Source organism: Pseudoliparis swirei, chromosome 19, assembly GCF_029220125.1.
Source record: "Pseudoliparis swirei isolate HS2019 ecotype Mariana Trench chromosome 19, NWPU_hadal_v1, whole genome shotgun sequence".
Lineage (NCBI taxonomy): Eukaryota > Metazoa > Chordata > Actinopteri > Perciformes > Liparidae > Pseudoliparis > Pseudoliparis swirei.
The window spans coordinates 10014914-10022472 of record NC_079406.1 but is presented as its reverse complement, the minus strand read 5'-3'; the positions used below and the strand labels follow the sequence as shown (position 1 = coordinate 10022472).

At 46.9% G+C, this 7559-nt stretch overlaps 1 pseudogene; it reads left to right on the top strand.

The window, feature by feature from the left end:
• Positions 1-616: 616 nt before the first annotated feature.
• LOC130210131 (uncharacterized) lies at positions 617-1924 on the top strand (annotated as a pseudogene).
• The last annotated feature ends 5635 nt before the right edge of the window (positions 1925-7559 follow it).

Genomic DNA, 7559 nt, shown 5'->3' with positions numbered 1-7559 from the left:
GACCAGCTATTAAATCTCCAGAAAATTATTAAAATTAATATTGTTTTCCAAGTTTAAGTGTGAGGTAATTTATGTTTGTTTGTTACTGACATTAAATATTGAATCGGGTCAAAATGACCTGAAGGCAACACAAGGGTTAAACAAAGTCCCACCTCCCACCACAGCCCGCCCCCCGCAGCCCCCCTGCCCCAACCCCATCAAACCAGCCCCCGCCCTCCCCCCAAGGACACAGACCGGAGAGGAAGACCCATCCTCTACCAGGGCGGGAAGACGGTCTACAACAATTTCAATGACTTGGGATGCAGCGCCTCCAGCTGTCGATTGCTCCTTCTGCGGCGGGGCTCACACAAAATCAACCTGCCCCCATAACCCTCTGAAACACAGGCTTTGTAAGTACCTCGGGACACCGATTAACATCCCCGCGCTAGCCTCCGCACTGGAGGGACACCCAGACCCCCAGTTCACGAGTTATCTTTTACAAGGTCTCACTCACGGTTTCTACCCAGGCGTATCCGCAGTACCACAGTCTTCCTTTACGTGCAAAAACCTGCAGTCAGCCACTGCCGAGCCTGACATAGTTGCCAAACTCTTAGCCCAGGAAGTTAAAAACTCATTCATGATCGGCCCACTCACCAGCCCACCTTTCCCCATAGTTAGAATAAGCCCCATCGGAATAGCTACCAGAAAATATTCGGGCAAAAAGAGGCTAATTCTAGACCTCTCAGCACCTCGCGGCTCCTCCACCCCAAGCATTAACAGCCTCATCCCCAGCGCAGACTACTCCATGCAGTACACAACAATTGGCCATGCCACATCCCTCATTCGCCTGGCTGTCCAAAGCTGACATCACCAGCACTTTTAAAATAATGCCCATCCACCCTGATTACTGGCACCTCTTCGGCGTCTCCTGGAACGGCGCTTACTACTTTGCCGTACGCCTGACCTTCGGGTGCAAGAGCAGCCCCAAAATCTTTGACTGCTTATCCGAGGCACTCTGTTGGGTCCTAGCGAATGTCCATAAACTCCCCTACGTCATCCACCTTTCTCTCCACCGGCACACGGCCTCCATGCCGACCTCCCTGTTCCAGGAACTCGGCGTCCCCCTTCCTGCAGAGAAAACCACAGGTCCCAGCACGTCACTGGAATTCCTCGACATCACCCTCGACTCGGTCATATTCCAAGCGTCTCTACCCCTCGAAAAAATCAACTGCATTTGCCTTGTCTCCAATTTCCTCCTGACCCCCACCTGCACCAAGCGCCAACTCCTCTCACTGCTAGGCCACCTTAATTACGCCATTCGTATCATTCCCCAAGGTCGTTCCTTCTTGTCCCACCTTCTCTCAGTCGCCGCTTCCGCCGAAAACATCCAGACACAAGTCACACTCGACAACGCATGCCAAACAGAGCTTAAACTATGGCACGTGGAATGGAATCTCCTTTTTCTATGATGACCACATAACAAAACCGGAAGACATCCAGCTCTTCACAGACGCAGCACCCTCAATAGGCTTCGGCGGCCTCTTCGGCAACAAATGGTTTTCAGCCGATTGACCGGTGGAATTTGCGTCCTTGACTCCCTCCTCCGCGATCTCAGAATTATATCCCATCGTCATCGCAGCCATTCTTTGGGGGTTATGAATGGTCCAAAAAGACAATAACTTTTTACACCGACAACAGCGCAGTAGTTGACATAATCAACAAAGGGCGGTCACGCTGCCTAGACATCATGCAGTTCATGCGCAGACTAACCCTAATTTCAGCCCAGTGTCAGTTCATCATCAGAGCCACCCACATCCCAGGTCACAAAAACCTTATCGCCGATTCACTCTCCCGTTTCTCATTTCAGAAATTCAAACGATTAGCATCAGCCTCAGAACCCCAGCCGACTCCGGTCCCACCGTTTTCAGCCACCATCTTCATCTGACCCCTCAACTACGACACCTGATCTCCGCCTCCCAAGATGCCATCATCAATAGCATCGCACCACGAACACTGTCTTCATACCTCACAGGATGGCACAGCTTTAAAGCTTTTCACGCCTTTGCCGGCTTGCCATTCCCATCACTCGACGTCCTCACCCTCACAAACTTCGTCACATACGCCCACTCCCGCACCATCAGGTCGGCTACCATAAAAGTCTACCTAAGCGGAATCAATTTCCTCACCAAACTGTCCTCAGGGGGCGCCCTGTCCCGCCACAAACCACTCGCACATAGTCATGCTCCTTAAAGGCCTTCGCAACACTGAACCAATCTCGGCGCCTAAACGCCTGCCTCTCACTCCAGACCTCCTCACTCGCTGCATCCAGACACTTCGTTCAAGCTACCTGTTTCCATTCACGGACAAAACGCTAGAGTCCATGTTTCTGCTAGCGTTTTTTGGTTTCTTGCGTTACTCCGAGTTTACCACTCCGACCTCGGTCCACCACCCGTCGCTACACGCCACCATTTCCGATGTCTCCATCCATCCTCCCGACACCATCACATATCTCCTCAAACGCAGCAAGACTAACCAGCACGGTCCACCTCAGCGTGTTTACCTCTTCCGTCAAGAATCGTTCCTGAGTCCGTACGAGCCCATCTGCGACTACCTAAACTCGAGATCAACGAGCCGAACCCAAGACCCCCTGTTTATCACTGAGACGGGGAAGGGGACCCCGCGGCCCTGGTTCCTTCACCACTTCCGCCAGGTCCTAGCCAGATCCGGCATACCTCCCGCGTCGTACTCGTGCCATTCATTCTGCATCGGCACCGCCTCCGCAAGCCAAGGAATACCCGACCACGTCATAAAGATGCTCGGCCGCCTCCGAAGCTCGAAGAGGAGACAACCCCCACCTGCCGTCTCACCCCGCCGACCTTCTCTCTCACCCATCTAACCCCTCTACCTCCCTTACCTCTTACCCCTCGACCATCATCCCGTTCCCCTCGACCCCATCCCTCATCCCCATATCACTTCCCCTTGACCCCTTTTCCTTTTCTCTCTTTTGCAATAAACCGTTCAAACTCATATCGCTACCAGCGTGGTCATTGTTAGTGAATTAGCTGAAGTGTCAGTCAGAAACACCATGAATCGTAACTTGCAAAAAGTAATCTGGCAGTAGTCACGGTAAGCTACTAAATACGCCAGGAAATAATAAAGACTCATATTAGTATTTTATTTGGTCTCAGCATTGATATTTTTGAACCTTTTGTGCTTTGTAGATAGAAAAATGCCACCAAAAAAGAAAAGAGATATGTGAACTTTGTTCACCCCCCAGAGGATAAGTAGCTATCAAGAAGACCAAGTCGTTGTTAGTTAACGTTAGCTAGTAAGGTTAGTAGGATAACTACCCACGCAGTGCAAACCTGCAGAATTTTGAAATGCATTCAGGAAAATCAGAAATATAGTGCAGATGTAGTGCAGGTTGAGGAAGCAGCAGATGGACCATCAAGGCTTCTGGTGAGGTCTTACTTATGGCATTTTGTAAATAATTACCATGCATTAGCACTGACATTGAAGGACGTTTGGGGAATCTGACCTCATGTCAACACTTTTGGATTGTGAATTATGTGATGTTGAATAAAAAAACCCAAGGCTGTTCCATTAAACCTGAACCTATTACCTACATATTCTGAATGGCTTTCTAAATGAATATAAAAACTACTCATAAAGGTCTACATTTATATATTAAGGCATTATTTTGAAATGCATTCAGGAAACTCAGAAATCCAGTGCAGATGTAGTGAAGGTTGAAGAAGCAGCAGCTGGACCATCAAGGCTTCTGGTGAAGTCTTAAATGGATTCTGTGTTGAAGTGTATTATCATGGCTGACAGTGTGAATATTATATATATATATATTAGGGCTGTCAATCGATTAAAAAAAATTAACTAATTAATCGCACATTTTGAAATCCATTAATCGCGATTAATCGGGTTTTTTTTCTTAGAAAGACTAAATCTTATAAATGAACGAGTAATCACTTCAGACAGCGTGTATTTCAGACACTCGCTTGCCAGCGAGGTATTTACTATCATGTATGATCAATTGTTTCTTCAGTGAAAAACACATTTGAGACACCATTGGTACTGTCCTCTTTAATATTGAACACCACAACAGCAGAACAAGTGGCCTTGGTAAACAGAACTGACATTCAAATATGTTATAATAAAGTGCAAAAACCTAAAGTGCAAACAAACGTGAAAATGTAAACAGGAAGATATCTGCTACTTAAACTGAATTGTGCCTAATCATCTTTGACTTTCAGCCAATTGCTGAGACAGACAAGCATGTTCACATTTTCTGGAGCCAAAGCTGCTCTCCTCTTCTGGACAATGTGACCCGAGAGTGAGAACAGCCGCTCACAGGGCACAGTGGTAGCTAGGGTTGACTGGTGTTTCTTTGCTATTCCTGCAAGCTTCTCATGTGTGTGCTGCCTTCCTGACCACCAAGTTAGTGGACAGTCCCCCATCTGCAATTTTGGCTCCACTCTGTAACGGTCCAGAGCTTTGTCAATGGACTCCTCCTCTTCTTCTTCTGAATCTGTATCAGCAGAGGCCAACAAGAAAGAAGACTTCCTCTGCTTTTTTGGATCCTCTGTCTCTCTTCTCACAGGTCCAGAACGCATCCCACCTTTGTCCTCGAGCATCAGGTTGCGCAGTAAAGCCCACACCTCACCTCTTTCCTCTTTGGGGAGGCACTTCAAGTCCTTAAACCTGGGGTCACACAGTGTCGCAATTTTCAGCATCTTCAGATTTGTATTGTCTTTGCGTATGGCAAGGTCTGCATTAAAGGTGTCTTTGAATTTCACCACGTAGATGGGATCATCATCCGATGACTCCATCACTCTGGACAGGTGGCACAAGGCTGGTAAGACCACTGAACAGGAAACGTACTGCTCTCCTCCCAGTAGTTCAGTCACATATCTGCAATAAAAGGTGCAGGCATGTTTTAATAAGGGCCTTAAAACAATCACTCTGACACACACAGGATGGGGAAACAGAGAATACTAGCAGAGTGGAAGCAAAAGTGGAGCGAGATAGAGGGAGCATAGAGTAGAATTTAGGCCTCACTCAAAGAAAAATACTGTCAGAGGGAGAGCACACACATAGCCTACAAACTGAGAGACCGAGTATAAGTAGCCCTACACATATAAACATGCACACAAAAAACAGAGATGACGAGAGAGAGAGATGACGAGAGAGAAGGCGACAGAGTACAAATATAGGCCCTATCGAAAAGAAAGGGAGAGCAGACACAGATGGAATGAGAGAAGTCAGGGAGAGGAGTAGCTTAGGCCATACGCAGAAAATACTAGCAGAGGAAGAGAGTAAGTAGGCTTAGATAGATAGACAGACAGACAGATATAGAGACAGACAGACAGAGATATATAGAGAGATAGCATAGACACACAGATGTTAGACGAACAGAACGTGTCTGTAAATAGACCAAATAGATAGATACATTTTTATTTCAGATTCTGTTCTTTTTAATAGGGTTTTGCTTGCTACACACACTAACGTGCACGCGCGCGCACAAACACACAGTTCGAGGCAGACAAAAAAAATGCACATGAGAGGACAGAAAGAGTGGACTTGCCTGCATGGTTCAAGTAGCTGCTCCAACTTCTCCAGTTTAGCCAGCTCCGGTGCAGTCAACATGGAGATGTTGGTCTTGTGCTGAGCCAGGGTGGCAGCAAGCGGACCCTTGTTTCGCTGAATCCGTTTGATCATCTCCAAGGCAGAATTCCACCGGGTGGCAACATCTTGAACTAGCGACTCTTCCTGCTGTCCTTGTGCAGTTTGCTGTGCTTTCAACTCTCGATCATTTGACGGGCTGTGTTTAAAGTGCCCAACAATCTTCCGACATTTAGCCAGGACGTTCTCAAAACCACTGTCTTTTAGGGCAACAGTGATGGTCCGTTGCAGACTGTGTGCCGCGCAGGGTAGATGCTGAAATGGAAGCAGCCTAGCAGCTGCCAACATGTTACGGGCACTATCAGTGCTTAAAGTGGTCAGTTTACCTTTTATCTCCCATCTTTTTGACACGGCGAGGAATTCCTCTGCACAGTTCTCCGCTGTATGTCGCGCCTCTGTTTTATTTACTTCTAATGCAAAAGATCTTAGTTTCCATTCATTGTCAATAAAATGAACTGTGACACCCTGGTAGTTGTCATTGCTGACTGACGTCCAGTGGTCACCAGTAAGGGCGACGCTGGTAGTTTGCTCGAGGAGCTGCATTTTTTTTTCTCTCTCGCCGTCATACAATGAACGTATGCGAGACACAATGGTGCCCCTCGATGGTAAATTGTACGAATTGTCCCCTGAAGCAATTCGAATTACCTCAGTCAGCCCACCGTCCTCAACTATGCTGATGGGCCGACAGTCACGGGCAACCCAAACTGCCAACGCGTTGGTAACCTTTTCACATACCGGTCTAGTTATTTTTCTAGAAAAGTCGTGCAGTGTGCGTTGGCGATCATCTAGCATGAGCCTGCTTTCGGTTGGGTGCTTAGCTTTAAGGTGATACGTTAAAGACGAGTTGCTTCTATGGTAGCTTAATTCAGCTTGACAAATGCTACACACTACTTTGGTTTTGACGATTGTTCCGTCACTTTGCCTCTTAAAGTGAAACTTTCCGCCCATCAATACCTCAGCTTTCTCCATCATTAACTACCGTCTCCGTCTCTCCTAGCCAACTGACTGCAGGCGCGCAGCATTTTTGTGTCGAGTCAACGCACACCGGAAGTAAACAAAGTTGCGTTAATTGCGTTAAAATATTTTAGTGCGTTAACGCGGCCAAATTAATCGCATAGATTAATGCGTTAACGCTGACAGCCCTAATATATATATATATATATATACTTTATGTTAATTATTATGATGTTAAAACATTCAATTTAGTTTATTTGTATCGTCCATTTTCACAAAATACTAATTTGTCTCAGAGTGCTTTATAATCTGTACATATAGACATCCCTGTAACTGTATAGTCTCAGCCTATTCATGTGCAGACTATAGGCTAAGTTTTCTTTGCTCTTTAGGGAACAGTCAGTTTGAGCGACAGTGACCGTCAAGTAAGTGAGTGTAGCAGTGTCTTGGATATGGGGAACTTTACCAGCCTGATCCAAAACGTATCAGAGTAGAGCAACTTCATTCTACTACTAAAAAGTAGAATGGGAGCCAGAGCCTTTAGTTATCAAGCTCCTCTTTTATGGAACCAGCTTCCAATTTCAGTCCGGGAGGCAGACACACAGTAGACTGACTTAAGACCTTCCTGACAGAGCTTATAGTTAGGGCTGAATCTTGCCCTGGTCCAGCCTTGATATGCTGCTATAGGCTTATAGCTGCCGGACGTTTTAGGATGCACTGAGTACCTATCTCCTCTTTTTCTCTCTTAAGGATGAATTTTCATCTCTCAATCACACGTTACTAACTCTGCTTTCTCCCGGAAGTCCTTGACTTTACGTCTCATGGGTCGGACCCCGGACGGCATGAGATCCTATCTGCCTGATGGATCGTCTGAATTCCTGCTCATGACTACGCCACTGTCCTGTTGAGACTCCGCCCTCCTCCTCCACGCC